We start from the raw sequence: 20135 nt of genomic DNA on the forward strand, positions 1-20135 counted from the left end.
CTTTAAGCATTAATAACTCTGGGATGCTTGTACTTATGAATTTGATTCAGAGATTGTTTTTTCGTGACATATTCTACTTTATGTTAGTGGTAAATTTCCATCGATACTTGCATCATTTCTTGGTGACAAATTCCCAAATTTCCTGAAAAATTTGAAAATTTAGCATTTTTATAACTTTGAAGCTCTCTGCTTGTAAGGAAAATGGACATGCCAAATAAATTATATATTGATTCACATATACAATATATCTACTTTATGTTTGCATCATAAAGTTGATATGTTTTTACTTTTTGAAGACATCAGAGGGCTTCAAATATAGCAGCAATTTTTCAAGTACCGTATTTTTTGCCCTATAGGACGCACCGGCGTATAAGACGCACCCAATTTATAGGTGCAAAATCTAAAAAAATAAAGATTTGAACCCAATAGTGGTCTTCAACCTGCGGACCTCCAGATGTTGCAAAACTACAACTCCCAGCATGCCCGGACAGCCGTTGGCTGTCCGGGCATGCTGGGAGTTGTAGTTTTGCAACATCTGGAGGTCCGCAGATTGAAGACCACTGCATAGGAGGTAATACTCACGTGTCCCCGCCGCTCCGGACCCGTCACCGCTGCCCTGGATGTCGCTCCATCGCTGTCGCCGTGTCCCCGTCGCTCCGGAACGTCTCTGCTGCCGGCCGGGTATCCTCGCTCTCTGTCGCCGCCATCACGTCGTTAGGCACACCGACGCACCTACGCAACGACGTGATGACGAGGAAGGAGAGTGCCGGCCATACAGGGGATCCCTGAACGGAGAAGACACCGAGGAGGCAGGTAAGGTCCCTCCCGGTGTCCTGTAAGCACTAACCCGGCTACGGACCCGGCTATTTCACCTCGGCGGTCCCGAACAGCCCGACTGAACAGCCAGGTTAGTGTCACTTTCCCTTCAGACGCGGCGGTCAGCTTTGATCGCCGCGTCTGAAGGGTTAATACAGGGCATCACTGGTGATGTCCTGTATTAGCCGCGGGTCCCAGCCATTGATGGCCGCAGGGACCGCCGCAATAGGGGTGTATTCGCCGTATAAGATGCACCAACTTTTTCCCCCCAGTTTTGGTGAAGAAAAAGTGCGTCTTATACGGCGAAAAATATGGTAAATTTCAAAATCTGAATTTTTGAGGGACCAGTTCAGATTTGAAGGGAATTTGAGGGTCTTTATGTTAGAAATACCCCATAATGGACCCCATTATAGAAACTGCACCCCTCAACGTATTCAAAATGACATTCAGAAAGTTTGTTAACCCTTTAGGTGTTTCACAGGAATAGCAGCAAAGTAGAGTCAAAAATTCCAAATATACATTTTTTACAATAACATGTTCTTGTAGACCCATATTTTTTATTTTTATAAGGGGTAAAAGGAGAAAAAGCCCCCTAAAATATGTAATCCAATTTCTCTTGAATAAGGGAATACCTCATATGTGGATGTAAAGTGCTCTGTGGGTGCACTAGAGGGCTCAGAAGGGAAGGAGCAACAATGGGATTTCGGAGAGCGAATGTTGCTGAAATGGTTTTTGGGGGACATGTCGCGTTTAGGAAGCTCCTATGGTGCCAGAACAGCGAAAAACACCCCACATGGTATACTATTTGGGAAACTACACCCCTCAAGAAACATAACAATGGGTGCAGTGAGCATTTACACCCCACTGGCATTTGACAGATCTTTGTAACAGTGGGCTGTGCAAATGAAAAATGACATTTTTCATTTTTACGGACCACTGTTTCAAAAATCTGTCAGTCACCTGTGGGGTATTAAGGCTCACTATACCAATTGTTACCTTCCGTGAAGGGTGTAGTTTCCAAAATGGGGTCACATGTGGGTATTTATTTTTTGAGTTTATGTCAGAACCGCTGTAACCAGCAGCCACCCCTGTGCATATCACCAGTTTAGGCCTCAAATGTACATGGTGCGCTTTCATTCCTGAGCCCTGTTGTGTGCCCGCAGAGGATTTTACGTCCACATATGGGGAAATTGTGTTACAAATTTTGGGGGTCTTTATTTTTAACGCTTATGAAAATGAAAAGTATGGGGCATCACCAGCATGTTAGTGTAAAAAATTTAATTTTTTAGACTAACATGCTGGTGTAGAACTCAACTTTACCTTTTCATAAGGGGTAAAAGGAGAAAAAGCCCCCCAAAATTTGTAGCGCAATTTCTCCCGAGTACGGAGATACCCCATATGTGGCCCTAAACTGTTTCCTTGAAATACGACAGGGCTCCGAAGTGAGAGAGCGCCATGCTCATTTGAGGCCTAAATTAGGGATTTTCATTGGGGTGTACCCGGATGCAAGCGTTACACTTGCCTCCTCCACCAAAAATACTGTAGATCAGTTTTACCCAAACAGGGTGCCTCCAGCTGTTGCAAAACTTCCAACATGCCTGGACAGGCAATGGCTGTCTGGCAATACTGGGAGTTGTTATTTTGCAACAGCTGGAGACTCCGTTTTTGAAAAACAGACGTACAAGACGTTTTTAGTTTTTATATGGGGGGGGGCAGCAACAGTGTAAGGGTGTAGTGTATATGTAGTGTTTTACTCTTTATTTAGGGTTTGGGTTAGTGTAGCGTTTTTAGGGTACATTCACACGGGCAGGGGTTTACAGTGAGTTTCTACAGTGAAGCGGGAAACTTGCTGTAAACCCCCACCCATGTGAATGTACCCTGTACATTCATGTGGGGGGCAAAAACTACAACTCCCAGCATGCACTGACAGACCGTGCATGCTGGGAGTTGTAGTTATGCAACAGCTAGAGGCTTACTGCTTGGGATTGGGAAACACTGAGTTAGGTAACAGACTACTGCAGTTTCCGCACCACCGTCTGTTTCCTATCTCAGTTTTTCCAAACCCATGTGCCTCCAGCTGTTGTAAAACTACAACTCCCAGCATGCATAGTCTGTCAGTGCATGCTGGAAGTTATAGTTTTGCAACAGCAGGAGGCACACAGGGTTGGGAAACACTGAGTGCCTCCAGTTGTTGCAATACTACAACTCCCAGCATGCCAAGACAGCCGAAGGGCATGTTGGGAGTTGTAGTTATGCAACAATTAGAGGAGAACAATTTGGAGACTTCAACTCCAAGCATGCCCAGACTGCCCAGGCATGCTGGGAGTTGTAGTTTGGCAACATCTAAAGGGCCAGATGTTGCCGAACTACAACTCCCAGCATGCCTGGACATTCTCAGCATGCTTTGAATTGACATCTGGAGCGCCTCAGTTTGGAGACCACTGTCCTTCCAGATGTTGCAAAACTACAATTCCCAGCATGCTGAGACTGTCCAGGCATGCTGGGAGTTGTAGTTCTGCAACATCTAAAGGCCCAGATGTTACAGAACTACAACTCCCAGCATGCCTGGACTGTCTGGGCATACTGAGAGTTGTAGTTTTGCAACATCTCAAAGGACAGTGGTCTCCAAACTGTGGCCCTCCAGATGTTTCAAAACTACACCTCCCAGACAGCCAAAGCAGAACGAGGGAAATTAACTTTCACGCCCACACCTGCCCTGCGATTCGCCGATCAGTCCTGATCGGCCAATCGCAGGGGATTGGAGGTGGTGGCACCCTGCCACCTCGCTCCTATCCTTCAGGATGGTCGGAGCTGTCTCTGACAGCTCCGATCATCCCTATTTTCTGGGCTATCAGGTCATCAGAGACCCGATCAGCCCGGAATCTCCGCAAATCGCCGATCTGAATTGAATGCCGTAGGCATTTGCACAGGATGCCTGCTGAATGACTTCAGCAGGCATCCCGTTCCGATCCCCGTCCGGCTAGCTGCGGAGATCGAAATTCCCACGGGCGTACAGGTAAGTACCAGGGCGCAAGGGCGTACCCATACCCCGTGGTCCCCAACAGGTTAAACTTTTATTAATAATTTATTTTTTTTACACTTTATTAGACTTTTAGGAGGAATCACTAGATTCCTCATACAGATCAATAGAGTTCTACTGAACTCCATTGATCTATGTGCTCTGCGCTCCATTGATAGAGCCTAGTCCAGCCAGGCTCTATCAATGACAGAGCCATGGGACAGCAGGGAACAGAGGTAAGTCCTCCGGCTACCTCTATAGTGGATCTCCCCCCGTGATCGCGCTGCAGGGGGGGGCGATCCACCCCACTAGCCCACCAGGGAGCATTCACATGTCCCTTTAGATGCCGCTATCAGCTTTGACAGCGGTGATCTAAAGGGTTACTAGCCAGCCGTGGCGATCGCCGCATGCTGGCTATTAGTGGCGGCCGGCGGGGGCTGCAGAGTATGGAGCGGGCGCTGCCACGCTTTTCAGGTCTGGCCCTGCTTGCCCGAAGGCGGTCTAAGGCCAGAAAAATTCACCTGCCCAGTGCCCGAAACTGCATGTCCCGGGCGTCGGGCGCTAGGAATTCCACATCCCTGCATGTGCATTTACAAAGCCCTTATGGTGCCAGAACAGCAGAAACCCCCACATGTGACACTAGTTTGGAAACTACACCCCTCGAGGAACGTAACAAGGGGTGCTGTGATCATTTACACCCCAACGGTAATTCCAAGATGTTTTGAATAGTGCGCTGAAAAATATTTTTTTATTTTCGGAGACTACTGTTCCAAAAATATTGGAATCACCTTTGAGGTCTAAATGCTCACTGTACCCCTTCTTACATTCCTTGGGGGTATAGTTTCCAAAATGTGGTTACATGTGGGGGTTTCCACTGTCCTGGCACAATGGGGGCTTTGCAAACACACCATGCTCCCGACCTCCATTCCAGCCAAATCCACTCTCCAAAAAGGCTCATGGTGCCCACTCCCTTATGAGCTCTGCAGTGTGATCACTTTACGTCCGCATATGGGGTATTTCCATACTCAAATTTTGATTGTTCATAAATTCTATCAGACACCTGTAGGGTCCAAATGCTCACTGCACCCCTTGTTACATTCCTTAAAGGGATGTAGTTTTCAAAATGGGGAAACCCTCTGCAACTATCAGCCATTGCAGTAGAAATCACCAATTTAGGCCTCTAATGTACATGGTGCTCCCTCACTCTTGACCCCTGCGATGCACCCTCAAAGCACTTCATGCCCACATATGGGTTATTTCCATTCTATGGAAAAGTTATGTTACACATTTTGGAGGTCTTGTTCCCCTTTTACCCCTTGGGAAAATGAAACAAATGGGGCTACACTAGCATGTAAGTATAAAAAAAAAAAAATTTACACTAACATGCTGGTGTAACCCCAAAGGGGAAAAAGCCCCACTAAATTGTGAAGCAATTTCTACCGAGTATAGAAATACCCCACATGTGACCCTAAATTGTTGCCAGGCGAATGAGACAGGGCTCAGGAGTGAGAGAGCGCCATGTGCATTTGAGGCCTAAATTAGTGATTTGCACAGGGGTGGCTTTACTTACATGCGGTGTACCAAAACACTGCAGTTAGTAAATCTCCCCCTATTGCAGTGTTTCCCAACCTGGGTGCCACCAGCTGTTGCAAAACTGTGACTCGCAGCATGCTGGGAGTTGTAGTTTTGCAACAGCTGAAGGCAGCCTAGATAAGAAACAGTGCGCTACTGTGTTGATCCAGAGGAAGGCAAAAAAAACCTTATGAAGCGGATGCCAATTTGCCCCATGCCAGGGGGAAAAATTCCTTTCCACTCCAAGTATGGCAATCAGAATAAATCCCTGGATCAACGTTCTTGGGACTTTTTGGGGATTATTACAACCAGGGACTGGAATGTCCCTGTTTTGCCAATGCATCGAAAAAGCACTATACATAGCCGTGGTCCCAAACTCATGTACAACATCACCAACACATTGGAAAAGTACAAAAGCATTGTGCAGCGCCGCATGGCTTGTGTACAATGCGCAGTTAATTTGTGAAAAGATAAAAATGGGGTTAATCGTAAATTTAATACTCCAAAGACGTATGAAACGCCTTGAAGCATTCTTTGATGCAGAGGCCTGTTTTTTCAGGACAGGTGTCACACTGGAAAATGGTGTCCTTTCTTATCCTTTTTTTAAAACAGACTCTGTTAGGATCTATTTCTCCCTGTGATCAGTCAACTCCAGCCGTGTTGATTAGCAGACAGATTTAATGCACATGTATACAGGTGGATGTTCTCTTGCATGCAGAGAAACAGCTCCGCAGAAGAAAATATACCCCAAAATAGATTACAACTGTTTTATATGGCAACACTTTAAGTGTGAGCTGATTGGCTAAGGAACCCCGGTGGCTCATGGTGTATAACTTTATTACCAATCACAGGGTTCCTTTTACACTTTCTTCCTTATCATAGAAAAAGCTTGTTATTCAACAAAAGCCTCATTATTTACAAAGGTCATTTGGATAGTTTTCGAGCATCACTGGGCGCTGGCCAGAACTAAGACAATGGTTAAATGAAACTAGATAAAACCAGCCAACACCATCTAAAGTTAGACAATATACATTTTGAATCCAACTTTTGTTTTTTCAATAGGAAGAGGGTCATGTGACACATCAAACTTATTCGGAATTTCACAAGAAAAACAATGATGTGCTTGGTTTTAACGTAACTTTATTCTTTCATGTTCTTACCACTTATAAAATGTGTTCAATGTGCTTCCCATTGTGTTGGATTGTCAATGCAACCCTCTTCTCCCACTCTTCACACACGGATAGCAACACCGTAGGAGAAATGCTAGCACAGGCCTTCAGATTACCCCAAAGATAAAAGTCTAAGGGGGTAAGATCGGGAGACCTTGGGGGCCATTCAACTGGCCCACGACGACCAATCCACTTTCCAGGAAACTGTTCATCTAGGAATGCTCGGACCTGACACCCATAATGTGGTGGTGCACCATCTTGCTGGAAAAACTCAGGGAACGTGCCAGCTTCAGTGCATAAAGAGGGAAACACATCATCATGTAGCAATTTTGCATATCCAGTGGCCTTGAGGTTTCCATTGATGAAGAATGGCCCCACTATCTTTGTACCCCATATACCACACCATACCATCAATTTTTGTGTTCCAACGGTCTTTGGGGGATCTATCTAATGTGGGTTAGTGTCAGACCAGTAGCTGTGATTTTGTTTAACCCCTTAAGGACCCAGCCCAAATATACCTTAAGGACCCGGCCATTTTTTGAACATCTGACCACTGTCACTTTAAGCATTAATAACTCTGGAATGCTTTTACCTTTCATTCTGATTCCGAGATTGTTTTTTCGTGACATATTCTACTTTATGTTAGTGATAAAATTTTGTCGATACTTGCATCATTTCTTGGTGAAAAATTCCAAAATTTGATGAAAAAATTGAAAATTTTGCATTTTTTTTACTTTGAAGCTCACTGCTTGTAAGGAAAATGGATATTCCAAATAAATTATACATTGATTCACATATACAATATGTCTACTTTATGTTTGCATCATAAAATTGACATGTTTTTACTTTTGGAAGACATCAGAGGGCTTCAAAGTTCAACAGCAATTTTCCAATTTTTCACAAAATTTTCAAAATCAGAATTTTTCAGGGACCAGTTCAGTTTTGAAGTGGATTTGAAGGGCCTTCATATTAGAAATACCCCATAAATGACCCCATTATAAAAACTGCACCCCTCAAAGTATTCAAAATGACATTCAGTAAGTGTGTTAACCCTTTAGGTGTTTCACAGGAATAGCAGCAAAGTGAAGGAGAAAATTCAAAATCTTCATTTTTTACACTCGCATGTTCTTGTAGACCCAGTTTTTGAATTTTTACAAGGGGTAATAGATGAAAAATCCCCCCAAAATTTGTAACCCAATTTCTCTCGAGTAAGGAAATACCTCATATGTGTATGTCAAGTGTTCGGCGGGTGCACTAGAGGGCTCAGAAGGGAAGGAGCGACAATAGGATTTTGGAGAGGGAATTTTGATGAAATGGTTTTTGGGGGGCATGTCACATTTAGGAAGCCCCTATGGTGCCAGAACAGCAGAAAACCCCAACATGGCATACCATTTTGGAAACTAGACCCCTCAAGGCACGTAACAAGGGGTCCAGTGAGCCTTAACACCCCACAGGTGTTTGACGACTTTTCGTTAAAGTCGGATGTGTAAATGAAAAAAAAAAAATTTTCACTAAAGTGCAGTTTTTCCCCCAAATTTACCATTTTTACAAAGGGTAATGGGAGAAAATTCCCCCCCCAAATTTGTAACCCCATCTCTTCTGAGTATGGAAATACCCCATGTTAGGATGTAAAATGCTTTGCGGGCAAACTACAATGCTCAGAAGAGAAGGAGTCACATTTGGCTTTTTGAAAGCAACTTTTGCTGAAATGGTTTTTTGGGGGCATGTCGCATTTAGGAAGCCCCTGTGGTGCCAGAACAGCAAAAAATACCCACATGGCATACTATTTTGGAAACTACACCCCTCAAGGAACGTAACAAGGTGTCCGCTGAGCCTTAACACCCCACAGGTGTTTGACGACTTTTCGTTAAATTTGGATGTGTAAATGAAAAATTATTTTTTTTTTACTAAAATGCAGTTTTTCCCCAAAATTTTACATTTTTACAAGGGGTAATAGGAGAAAATGACCCCCAAAATGTGTAACCCCATTTCTTCTGAGTATGGAAATACCCCATGTTAGGACATAAAATGCTCTGCTGGCGAACTACAATGCTCAGAAGAGGAGGAGCGCCATTGAGCTTTTGGAAAGAGAATTAGTTTGGAATGGTAGTCAGGGGCCATGTGCGTTTACAAAGCCCCCCGTGGTGCCAGAACAGTCGAACCCCCCACATGTGACCCCCTTTTGGAAACTACACACCTCACAGAATTTAATAAGGGGTGCAGTGAGTATTTACACCCCACAGGACTTTGGAACAGTGGGCTGTGCAAATGAAAAAGTTTATTTTTCATTTTTACGGACCACTGTTCCAAAAATCTGTCAGACATCTGTGGGGCGTAAATTCTCAATGTACCCCTTATTACATTACGTGAGGGGTGTAGTTTCCAAAATGGGGTCACATGTGTCGGGGGTCCATTGTTCTGGCACTATGGGGGCTTTGTAAACACATGTGGCCTTCAATGCCGGACAAATTTTCTCTACAAAATCCCAATGGCGCTCCTTCTCTTCTGAGCATTGTAGTTCGCCCGCAGAGCACTTTAAATTCACATATGGGGTATGTTCTTACTCAGAAGAGATGGGTTTACAAATTTGGGGGGGCTTTTTTCCTATTTCCCGATGTGAAAATGAAAAATTTAGGGTAACACCAGCATTTTAGTGAAAAAATATAATTTTTTTCATTTTCCCATCCAACTTTAATGAAAATTCGTCAAACACCTGTGGGGTGTTCAGGCTCACTATACCCCTTGTCACGTTCGGTGAGGGGTGTAGTTTCCAAAATGGGGTCACATGTGGGTATTATTTTTTTTTGAGTTTGTCAGAACCGCTGTAAAATCAGCCACCCCTGTGCAAATCACCAATTTAGGCCTCAAATGTACATGGTGCACTCTCACTCCTGAGCCTTGTTGTGTGCCCGCAGAGCATTTTACGCCCACATCTGGGGTATTTCTGTACTCAGGAGAAATTGCGTTACAAATTTTGGGGGTCTTTTTTTCCTTTTACCACTTGTGGAAATAAAAAGTATGGGGCAACACCAGCATGTTCGTGTAAAAAAATTACAAAAATTTACACTAACAGGCTGGTGTAGCCCCCAACTTTTCCTTTTCACAAGCGGTAAAAGGAAAAAAAGCCCCCCAAAATTTGTAGTGTAATTTCTCCCGAGTACGGAGATACCCCATATGTGGCCCTAAACTGTTTCCTTGAAATACGACAGGGCTCCGAAGTAAGAGAGCACCATGCGCATTTGAGGACTAAATTAGGGATTGCATAGGGGTGGACATAGGGGTATTCTACGCCAGTTATTCCCAAACAGGGTGCCTCCAGCTGTTGCTAAACTTCCAGCATGCCTGGACAGTCAGTGGCTGTCCAGAAATGCTGGGAGTTGTTGTTTTGCAACAGCTGGAGGCTCCGTTTTGGAAACCCTGCCGTACAAGACGTTTTAAATTGTTTATTGGGGGGGGGACAGTGTAAGGGGGTGTATATGTAGTGTTTTACTCTTTATTAGGTGGTAGTGTAGTGTAGTGTTTTTAGGGTACATTCACACTGGCGGGTTACGGTGAATTTCCCGCTAGGAGTTTGCACTGCGGCAAAAAATTTGACGCAGCCCAAGCTTGAAGCAGGAAATTTACTGTAAACCCGCCTATGTGAATGTACCCTGTACATTCACATGGGGGGGGGGCAAACCTCCAGCTGTTTCAAAACTACAACTCCCAGCATGTACTGACAGACCGTGCATGCTGGGAGTTGTAGTTTTGCTACAGCTGGAGGCACACTGGTTGGAAAACCTTCAGTTAGGTTCTGTTACCTAACTCAATATTTTCCAACCAGTAAGCCTCCAGCTGTTGCAAAACTACAACTCCCAGCATGTACTAATCACCGAAGGGCATGCTGGGAGATGTAGTTATGCAATAGCTGGAGGTACCCAACTACAACTCCCAGCATGCCGAGACAGCTGTTTGCTTTCTGGGCATGCTGGGAATTGCAGTTTTGCAACATCTGGAGAGCTACAGTTTTTAGACCACTGCACAGTGATCTCCAAACTGTGGACCTCCAGATGTTGCAAAACTACAACTCCCAGCATGTCCATACAACAAACAGCTATGTGGGCATGCTAGGAGTTGTAGTTTTGCAACATCTGGAGGGATATAGTTTAGAGACCACTGTATAGTGGTCTCAAACTGCAGCCCTCCAGCTGCTGCAAAACTACATATTCCAGCATGCCCAAACAGCTGTCTGGGCATGCTGGGAGTTGTAGTTTTGCAACATCTGGAGGGCTACAGTTAGAGACCACGGTCTCAGACTGTAGCCCTGCAGATCTACTTACCGGCTTCCGTAGGATCCCGGCAGCCGTCCTCTTCAGACGCACGTGACGCTGCCCGCCGATCAACGTCGCCGCAGCCTCCGGACGGGTAAGTGGACGTCGGCGCCCCGTCCCCTTCGGTTCCCCGTTCTGCCCCGCCTATTGTGGGAGGGCAGGACGGGGAAAACGAAAGTTAACCCCCCCGCCCCCGGTCTGCTATTGGTCGTCGCCTCTGACGATCAATAGTAGACCAATAGCAGGGATAGGAGGGGTGGCAACCCTGCCACCTCACTCCTATGCCTACAGGGGGATCGTGGGTGTCTTAGACAACCGCGATCCCCCTTCTATTCCGGGTCACCGGGTCACAATAGACCCGTATGACCCGGAATCGGCGCAAATCGCAAGTGTGAATTAACTTGCGATTTGCGCCGATCGCCGACGTGGGGGGGTCTGATGACCCCCCTGGGCATTTGCACGGGGTGCCTGCTGATAGATATCAGCAGTCACCCCGGCCCGGTCCCCGCCCGGCGCGCGGCGGGGACCGAAATTCCCACGGGCGTATGGATACGCCCTGGGTCCTTAAGTACCAGGACGTCAAGGCGTATCCATACGCCCTAGGTCCTTAAGTGGTTAACTTTACCATTCACATAAAAGTTTGCCTCATCACTGAACAAAATCTTCCTGTTCCAATTTTTGTTTTGCCCATTCTGCAGCACCTGAAACTACGGATACTGGAAGCCTGTGCTAGCATTTTATAAGTGGTCAGAAACTTGTAAATAACTCATGAAAGAATAAAGTTACATTAAAAGCAAGCACATCATTGTTTTTCTTGTGAAATTCCCAATAAGTTTGATGGGTCACATGACCCTCTACCTATTGAAAAAACAAAAATTGGATTCAAAATGTCCGACTTCAAAATGGCCGCCATGGTCACCACCCATCTTGAAAAGTTTCCCCCTCACATATACTAATGTGCCACAAACAGGAAGTTAATATCACCAACCATTCCCATTTTATTAAGGTGTATCAATGTAAATGGCCCACCCTGTGTATTAGGGATCTACCGATATTGATTTTTTAGGGCCGATACCGATACTGATAATCTGTGGAGGTTAAATAGCTCACTCTGTGTATTAGGAATCGACCGATATTGATTTTTTAGGGCCGATACCGATACTGATAATCAGTGGAGGTTAGGGCCGATAGCCGATAACTTATACTGATATTCCGGTATAAGTTATCAGCTACTTATCACCCCCTCCCCCCCCCCCCCCCGGCGACACCACTGCAGATCATTGATTTAAAGGGGGCGCTTTAAATCAATGAACTGCAGCGGCTTTTGCGGTGCCAGAGACCGCCGCCATCACCCGCTTCTCTCCCCCTGCCTGTCCTGGGGTCCTCCTGAGTCCTATCACCGCCACCGTGACCGCACCGCCCCGGCCAGAGACCACTGCAGCCGCTGCCCAATTGCCTCCCCCATTCCCGGTTTTATAATTACCTGTTCCCGGGGTCCACGGTCCACGCTGCTTCTGGCTCCGGCGGCGTCCTCCTGAGCTGTCACTGTGTGCACTGACGGTGACGTCACTCGTCATTGCGCAGCGCACAGCGTAACACAGGACGCCGCAGGAGCCAGAAGTAGCCCGGGCCCCGGTAATTATAAAACCGGGGATGGGGGAGGCAATGGGGCAACGGCGGCGGTGGTCTCTGGCTGGGGCGGTACGGTGGGGGCGGTGCGGGGGGCATTATCGGATTATCGTCAGGGTAATTGCCGATAACGTCTAAAATCGTAAATATCGGCCGATAATATCGGCCAAACCGATAATCGGTCGATCCCTACTGTGTGTATATATGTATAAGGCTGGTACATCCTGCATTTATGGGCGGGGCCTGGAGCGTACTTAACGTCCCCTGGTAGGGACTAGGGGTACGTACGTTAGGGCATTGTAGCTTGGTGTCATTCCCTCTTTGCACGCAGGCGCAGTTGCCACTTCCGGTGACGTGGCCGGACTTCCGGGTGCACGATCGCGAGGCTCGGAGGAAACGGATTGCAGTGTCGGGTGAGTGATGGCGGTGCACGAGCTCTGTTACTGCCGGGAACACCGTAGCAGTCCGGAAGGGGTGCGGTGGTGGTCCCGGCAGATCGGGGCTCGGGGTGGTTCTAGCGGCGCGGTGCCGCGAGTTTCCCTGGTGACGTCGGTGGTTATTTTTGTTGAGGCCGGTGACCGGGCCCTGCCGGGGGGCGCTGCCGCGAGGATCAGAATGGCGGCGGTGGTTCCCATCGGCGGGGAGTCCCGACTGGTGGCCGGCCCTGTTACTGCCGGGAGCACCGTCGCAGGCCCAGAGGGTTTGGCGGTGGTCTCGGCAGATCAGGGTTTGTGGCGTCTCTAGCGGAGCGGTGCCGCTGGTTGCCCTGGCGACGTCGGCGGCATTGTGTTGCTGGGGCCAGAGACCGGGACCGGCCTGGGGCACTGCCATGGGTGTCAACCTGGCGGCGGTGGTGCCCCCGGCGGAGATTTAACTAGTGGCATGGTTTAGCCTGTGGTATCATATGGTCAGTAATGCGGGCAAAGGTGACAGCGCTGCGATACAAGGATCAGCTGCATGATGTTGCGTGTGCCACCTGTGTTTTTTTCAGTCATGGGACAGTAGCAGGTGTGCATAAGGGGTATAGGCCGCAGGTTGGTTATTAGGGGACAGCATGCCATAGATCCGCCGGTTAGTCTATGCATTAGGGGGGGAACACATGGGGACGATTGCTGGTTGTCATGATAACCTAGGCGTGGGGGGTAGTGTCACTCTGTGGCAGGGATTACCGAACTTCATAGCACTGGGGGAATTCCGGTTCCGGACAGGCCTTCTCTGCTCAGGTCGGGGTTATGTGGTGTCGGAATTTTCCGGTAGATGGCAAATGACATGTGGCATATAGAAATATTGTGTTTTTGCAGATACGGTCAAGTGGTCGCAGTATCGGATTACCAGTTCAACGAGCAGAAGGGTTTTTGGGTAGGTTGGCTCTTTGACCAGTCTGTAGTACATGTGTATGGACGTCAGTTTATTAGTCATTTGTGTTTTAGATCTACATTTACGTGAAGTAGGACCATACAGCTCAAGTGGTCGCTTGCAAGGGTGTTTCTACAGATAAAAAAATAAAAATAAAAGAGGGGGATAGTGATGTATGACTTAAGTATGCTCATGATATTTATGTCCTCAACGTATGTTGTTACAGGAAAGACGGTAGCCAAGCAAGTTTTCGGCGAGTAGGTGTGTGTTAGGAAGCTATGTGTTGTTTTAGCGGGCACCGTGAGGAAGTTGTGGCTAATCAGGGGAGATGGGTGTCACGTGTGGGGCACAGTCATTTTGCATGTACATAGTCAGTCACCTGTCACTGCTTCAGGTGTAAGGCAAGTTCGTAGTCCTGTCACGCCTACAGGCACTAATCCAGTCACGTATTCAGGTTGTCTGTCAGTAGGTCGGAAGTCCTGCCACGGCTGCGGGCAATTGTGAGGCTTGAAGCTCACTATCCTGACACGTCTTCAGGTAGCAGGGAGGAAAGTCCTGACATGGCTTCAGGCAACAGTGAGGGCTGGAGCTCACCATCCTGACACGTCTTCAGGAATCATTGAGGGAAGTCCTGACACGGCTTTAGGCAATGGTTAATCTCGATCTCCAAGTTGCGAATTGCTCATGATGGCGGATCGGGGGTTTGGACCACCTCTGATCTGGCAGGTTCATTTGGGCTCAGTATCCAGAAGTACGGTAGTTGGCCCTGTTGTGTTCTTCCTCCCCAAGATTACTTCAGAGCTTCATAGAAGAGGTATCCGCTTCCCTGCTACTGCCAGGAAAGCGGAACTCTATCGGCTCATGATGGCAGGGGAGCCAGGTCCCAGTCAGCCAATAGAACCCTGGGCAGTGGTTCAGGCCTCTCTCGCACAGTTACACGGAATGATGAGGGGATTCCAGACACGATTGGATTCCATTGAAAGCCGCTTAACCTCTTAAGGACGCAGGGCGTATCCATACGCCCGTGGGAATTCCGGTCCCCACCACTAACCGGTTGGGGACCGGAGCCGGATGCCTGCTGAAATCATTCAGCAGGCATCCTGGCATATCGCCCAGGGGGGTCATTATGCCCCCCCATGTCGGCGATCGCCGCAGATCGCTGGACAATTCAGTCCAGCGATCTGCGGCGATTCCGGGTCAATCGGGTCTCCAGTGACCTGGTGACCCGGAATTACTGGCTGATACAGCCAGAGCCTGCAGGGGTGAGGTGGCACTGGTGCCACCTCACGATCGCCCTGATTCATCGGACGGATTACCGGCCGACCAATCAGGGCGCCTGCTGCGGGTGTCACTCCCGCACCCGCTCCGCCCCTCTTCCAGAGGACGTGAGCGGGTGCGGGAAGACGACCCCGGGTGCTGGGGCCCCCGATCCCCGGCGTCCATGTTGGGATCGGGGCCCCAGAAGCGACGGCGGCGGCGAGGGACAGTCCTGCGTCGGAGCAGCAGCAGGAGGTGAGTTACAGCCTCCTACTGTTGCTTAGCAACAGCTCCCAGCATGCAAAAAGGGCATGCTGGGAGCTGTAGTTATGCAACAGCAGGAGGCAGACCACCACAACTCCCAGCATTCCCTTATGGGCATGCTGGGACTTATGGTTTTGCAACAGCTGGAGGCACATTTTTTCTATGGAAAAGTGTACCTTCAGCTGTTGTATAACTACAACTCCCAGCTTGCACAAACAGCTAAATTTCATGCTGGGAGTTGTAGTGGTGCATCTGCTGGTTGCATAACTACAACTCCCAGCATGCCCATTGACTGTCAGTGACTGCTGAGAGTTGTAGTTTTGCAACAGCTGAAGGCACGCTGGTTGTGAAACTCAGTTTTTTTTACCTAACTCAGTGTTTCACGACCGGTGTGCCTCCAGCTGTTGCAAACTACAACTCCCAGCAGTCACCTTATACCATGCACCGTACATGCTGGGAGTTGTAGTTTTGCAACAGCTGGAGGCACACTGGTTTTGAAACACTGAGTAAGGTCACAAACTCAGTGATACATAACCAGTGTGCCTACAGCTGTTGCAAAACTAAAACTCTCAGCTTGTACAGTCTGTCAGCGCATGCTGGGAGTTGTAGTTTTGCAACAGCTGGATGTCCCCCCCCCCCCATGTGAACGTACAGGGTACACTCACATGGGCGGAGGCTTACAGTAAGTATCGGGCTGAAAGTTTGAGCTGCGGCAAATTTTCTGCAACAGCTCAAACTTCCAGCGAGAAACTACTGTGAACCCCCCGCCCAGGCGACTGTACCCTAAAAACACTACACTACCACAAAAAATAAAATAAAAAGTAAAAAACACTACATATACACATACCCCCTCCCCTCCCCAATAAAAATTAAAAACTTCTGGTACGGTTTCCAAAACGGAGCCTCCAGCTGTTGCAAAACAACTACTCCCAGTATTGCCAGACAACCACTGACTGTCCAGGCATGCTGGGAGTTTTACAACAGCTGGAGGCACCCTGTTTGGGAATCACTGGCGTAGAATTCCCCTATGTCCACCCCTATGCAATCCCTAATTTAGGCCTCAAATGCGCATGGCGCTCTCACTTTGGAGCCCTGTCGTATTTCAAGGCAACAGTTTAGGGTCACATATGGGGTATCGCCGTACTCGGGAGAAATTGTGTTACAAATTTTGGGGGGTATTTTCTGCTTTTACCCTTTTTAAAAATGTAAAATTTTTGGGAAAAAATTATTATTTTTTTTACATATGCAATAGTCGTGAAACGCCTGTGGGGTATTAAGGTTCATATAACCCCTTGTTACATTCCCCGAGGGCTCTAGTTTCCAAAATAGTATGCCATGTTGTTTTTTTTTGCTGTCCTGGCACCATAGGGGCTTCCTAAATGCGGCATGCCCCCAGAGCAAAATTTGCTTTCAAAAAGCCAAATGTGACTCCTTCTCTTCTGAGACCTGTAGTGCGCCAGCAGAGCACTTTTCACCCCCATATGGGGTGTTTTCTGAATAGGGAGAAATTGGGCTTCAAATTTTGGGGGGTTATTTTCTGCTTTAACCCTTTGTATAATTGTAAATTTTTTGGGAAACCAAGCATTTTAAGATACATTTTTTTTTTTTTTACATATGCAAAAGTCGTGAAACACCTGTAGGGTATTAAGGTTCACTTTACCCCTTGTTACGTTCCCCGAGGGGTCTAGTTTCCAAAATGGTATGCCATGTGTTTTTTTTGTTTTTGCTGTCCTGGCACCATAGGGGCTTCCTAAATGCGGCATGCCCCCAGAGCAAAATTTCCTTCAAGAAAGACAAATGTGACTCCTTCTCTTCTGAGACCTGTAGTGCGCCAGCAGAGCACTTTTCACCCCCATATGGGGTGTTTTCTGAATCGGGAGAAATTGGGCTTCAAATTTTTGGGGGTATTTTCTGCTATTACCCTTTTTAAAAATGTAAAACTTTTGGGAAACCAAGCATTTTTTTTACATATGCAAAAGTCGTGAATCACCTGTGGGGTATTAAGAATCACATTACCCCTTGTTACGTTCCCCAAGGGGTCTAGTTTCCAAAATGGTATGCCATGTGGTTTTTTTTGCTGTTCTGGCACCATAGGGGCTTCCTAAAGGTGACATTCCCCCCAAAAACCATTTGTCGCTCCTTCCCTTCTGAGCCCTCTACTGCGCCCGCCAAATAATTTACATACACATATTAGGTATGTGCTTACTCGAGAGAAATTGGGTTTCAAATACAAGTAAAAATTTTCTACTTTTTACCCCTTGCAAAAATTCAAAAATTGGGTCTACAAGAACATGCGAGTGTAAAAAATGAAGATTGTGAATTTTCTCCTTCACTTTGCTGCTATTCCTGTGAAACCCCTAAAGGGTTAAAACGCTTACTGAATGTCATTTTGAATACTTTGGGGGGTGCAGTTTTTATAATGGGGTCATTTATGGGGTATTTCTAATATGAAGACCCTTCAAATCCACTTCAAACCTGAACTGGTCCCTGAAAAAAAGCGAGTTTCAAAATTTTGTGAAAAATTGGAAAATTGCTGCGGAACTTTGAAGCCCTCTGGTGTCTTCCAAAAGTTAAAACTCATCAATTTTATGATGCAAACATAAAGTAGACATATTGTATATGTGAATAAAAAAAAATTATTTGAAATATCCATTTTCCTTACAAGCAGAGAGCTTTAAAGTTTGAAAAATGCTAAATTTTCAAATTTTTCATCAAATTTTGGGATTTTTCACTAAGAAAGAATGCAAGTTACCAAAAAATTTTACCACTAAGTTAAAGTAGAATATGTCACGAAAAAACAGTCTCGGAATCAGAATGATAACTAAAAGCATTCCAGAGTTATTAATGTTTAAAGTGACAGTGGTCAGATTTGCAAAAAATGGCCGAGTCCTTAAGGTGAAAAAGGGCTCAGTCCTTAAGGGGTTAAATACACCATCAGTTGTTGTGCCAACAGCCTTGGCACAAACGGTGGCACCAGTATCTGCAGAGCAGGCTAGTGACGCCATGCCAAATCCGGTCATATCAGCACCAGTGACTGCACTGCAACCAGCACAAGGTATGACGACTAAGGCCCCTAATGTCCTTCCAGCTCATCTGATTCCTCATGGCATACGCAAGGATATCCTGGGGGGAAAAGATGTCAATTTGGCATCCTTGCTAATTGCTGTACACGATATAGCGGAAAATAAGACTATAGCGTGTAGTGAAGTTTCTATTGTACTAAAGAGTAAGGATGTCAGATTAAGTCGCAAACTTACGCTGCCCGAATTTATGCTAGCCTTTAGTCTGTACCGCGATGTGGTATGCTCGGTTCATCCGGAACGTATGGAGGAACTGGACATTTACCTATATAAGTTAGTGGATTTAGGACACAAGTATGGAGCATACGCCTTCTACGATTACCATGTCTCGTTCTCAGCACAAGCGGCAGCAGCACTGGAGCAATTCCAACATATCACGAACTGGGCAACAATGGATACGGAACTATTTTGTAGACATTTTGCGGGACTGAAAGCACCTGCTTGTGCCAATTGCAACTCGATTAATCATACATCCGCCTGGTGTAGTCAACTTAATGAGCAACCATCTACTAGTGAGGCTAAACCCCTGGTCACTGGAACAGGTTTTCAGAGGAACAGTGCGGTTGATAAGCTGGGCAGGCCGATAAGATATTTAGGGAAAGCGCAAGTGTGCAACAATTACAACTGGTCATCTTGTAATTATAGTCAATGCCGTCTGTTGCATGTTTGCTCCCAATGTTTTAGGGCGCACCCTGAGACACAGTGTCCTTAGAAGTCAGGATCCTGACTAACTGGGGTCAATGTGGTGAGCTTGGCTGGGTTATTACAGGGGCACCCTGATCAGAGATGGGTAGAATGGCTGGTCAACAGTTTCCGGTATGGTTTCCATACAGGTTTGATCGTCCTTCCCCAGCGTACATACGAGTGTGGTAACCTACAGTCCGCCCTTAGAGATCCGGAGGCAGTGTCTTCGTTGATACTATCGGAGGTTCAAAAAGGTTACCTTGCACAGCCCCCTTTTGATGTTTGGAGGGTCAGTCCGGTAGGTGTGGTGGTGGGCAAGTTTTCAAATAAAAAACGCTTAGTGTACGACTTTTCCGGCCCTCATTCTTGCAAGACACCTAGTTTCAATTCTTTAGTTCCGTCGGAGGAGTATTCCATGCAATACTCTTCTGTCGACGAAGCAATCCAGATCATCATCTCGTTAGGGTCAGGGGCATGGCTGTCAAAGGCCTATATTACTGATGCATTTAAACTGTTACCCATAGCTCCTGAGTTGTGTTAATGGTACGGGGTTAAATGGCAAGGGAAATATTACTTTGCTGTTAGACTTACCTTTGGGGCTAAGAGTAGCCCTTGGTTGTTTAACCAATTTGCAGAAGCATTGCATTGGATTTTGGTAAATGTCTCTAATGGTTCCTTTGTCATCCACTATCTAGATGACTTCCTGATCATTGAACCCCCAACTGCTGAGCCTGATGGTCTGGATGCTTTGAGGTCACTGTTCACTCAAGTGCAGGTACCGGTGTCGGATAAGAAAGTAGAAGGTCCGGCTAGAGAGATTACGTTTCTTGGGATTGTTTTAGACACAGTACTTATGCAAGCCAGTTTGCCTAGGGACAAGCTCACTCGTATTAGACAAACCATATATCAGTTTACCAGGTCGCTAGTCTGCACCAAAGTGGAACTACAAGCATTGTTAGGTATGCTCAATTTTGCGACT

General features: G+C 46.7%; 1 protein-coding gene across 10 annotated transcripts in view; it reads left to right on the forward strand.

Annotated features, from left to right (window-relative positions):
* Positions 1–20135, forward strand: part of MYPN (myopalladin) — a 346898-nt gene that overhangs the window by 33841 nt on the left and 292922 nt on the right. For 5 of the 10 annotated variants that reach the window (XR_008846301.1, XR_008846300.1, XM_056530260.1 and 2 more), the window contains exon 2: positions 19852–19931. The exons of the other annotated variants lie outside the window; for them this stretch is intronic. The gene's annotated coding sequence lies outside the window, so the exon portion shown is untranslated. The remainder of the gene's footprint in view (positions 1–19851; positions 19932–20135) is intronic. 10 annotated transcript variants of the gene reach the window in all.

This window comes from Hyla sarda, chromosome 7 (genome assembly GCF_029499605.1).
Source record: "Hyla sarda isolate aHylSar1 chromosome 7, aHylSar1.hap1, whole genome shotgun sequence".
Classification (NCBI taxonomy): domain Eukaryota; kingdom Metazoa; phylum Chordata; class Amphibia; order Anura; family Hylidae; genus Hyla; species Hyla sarda.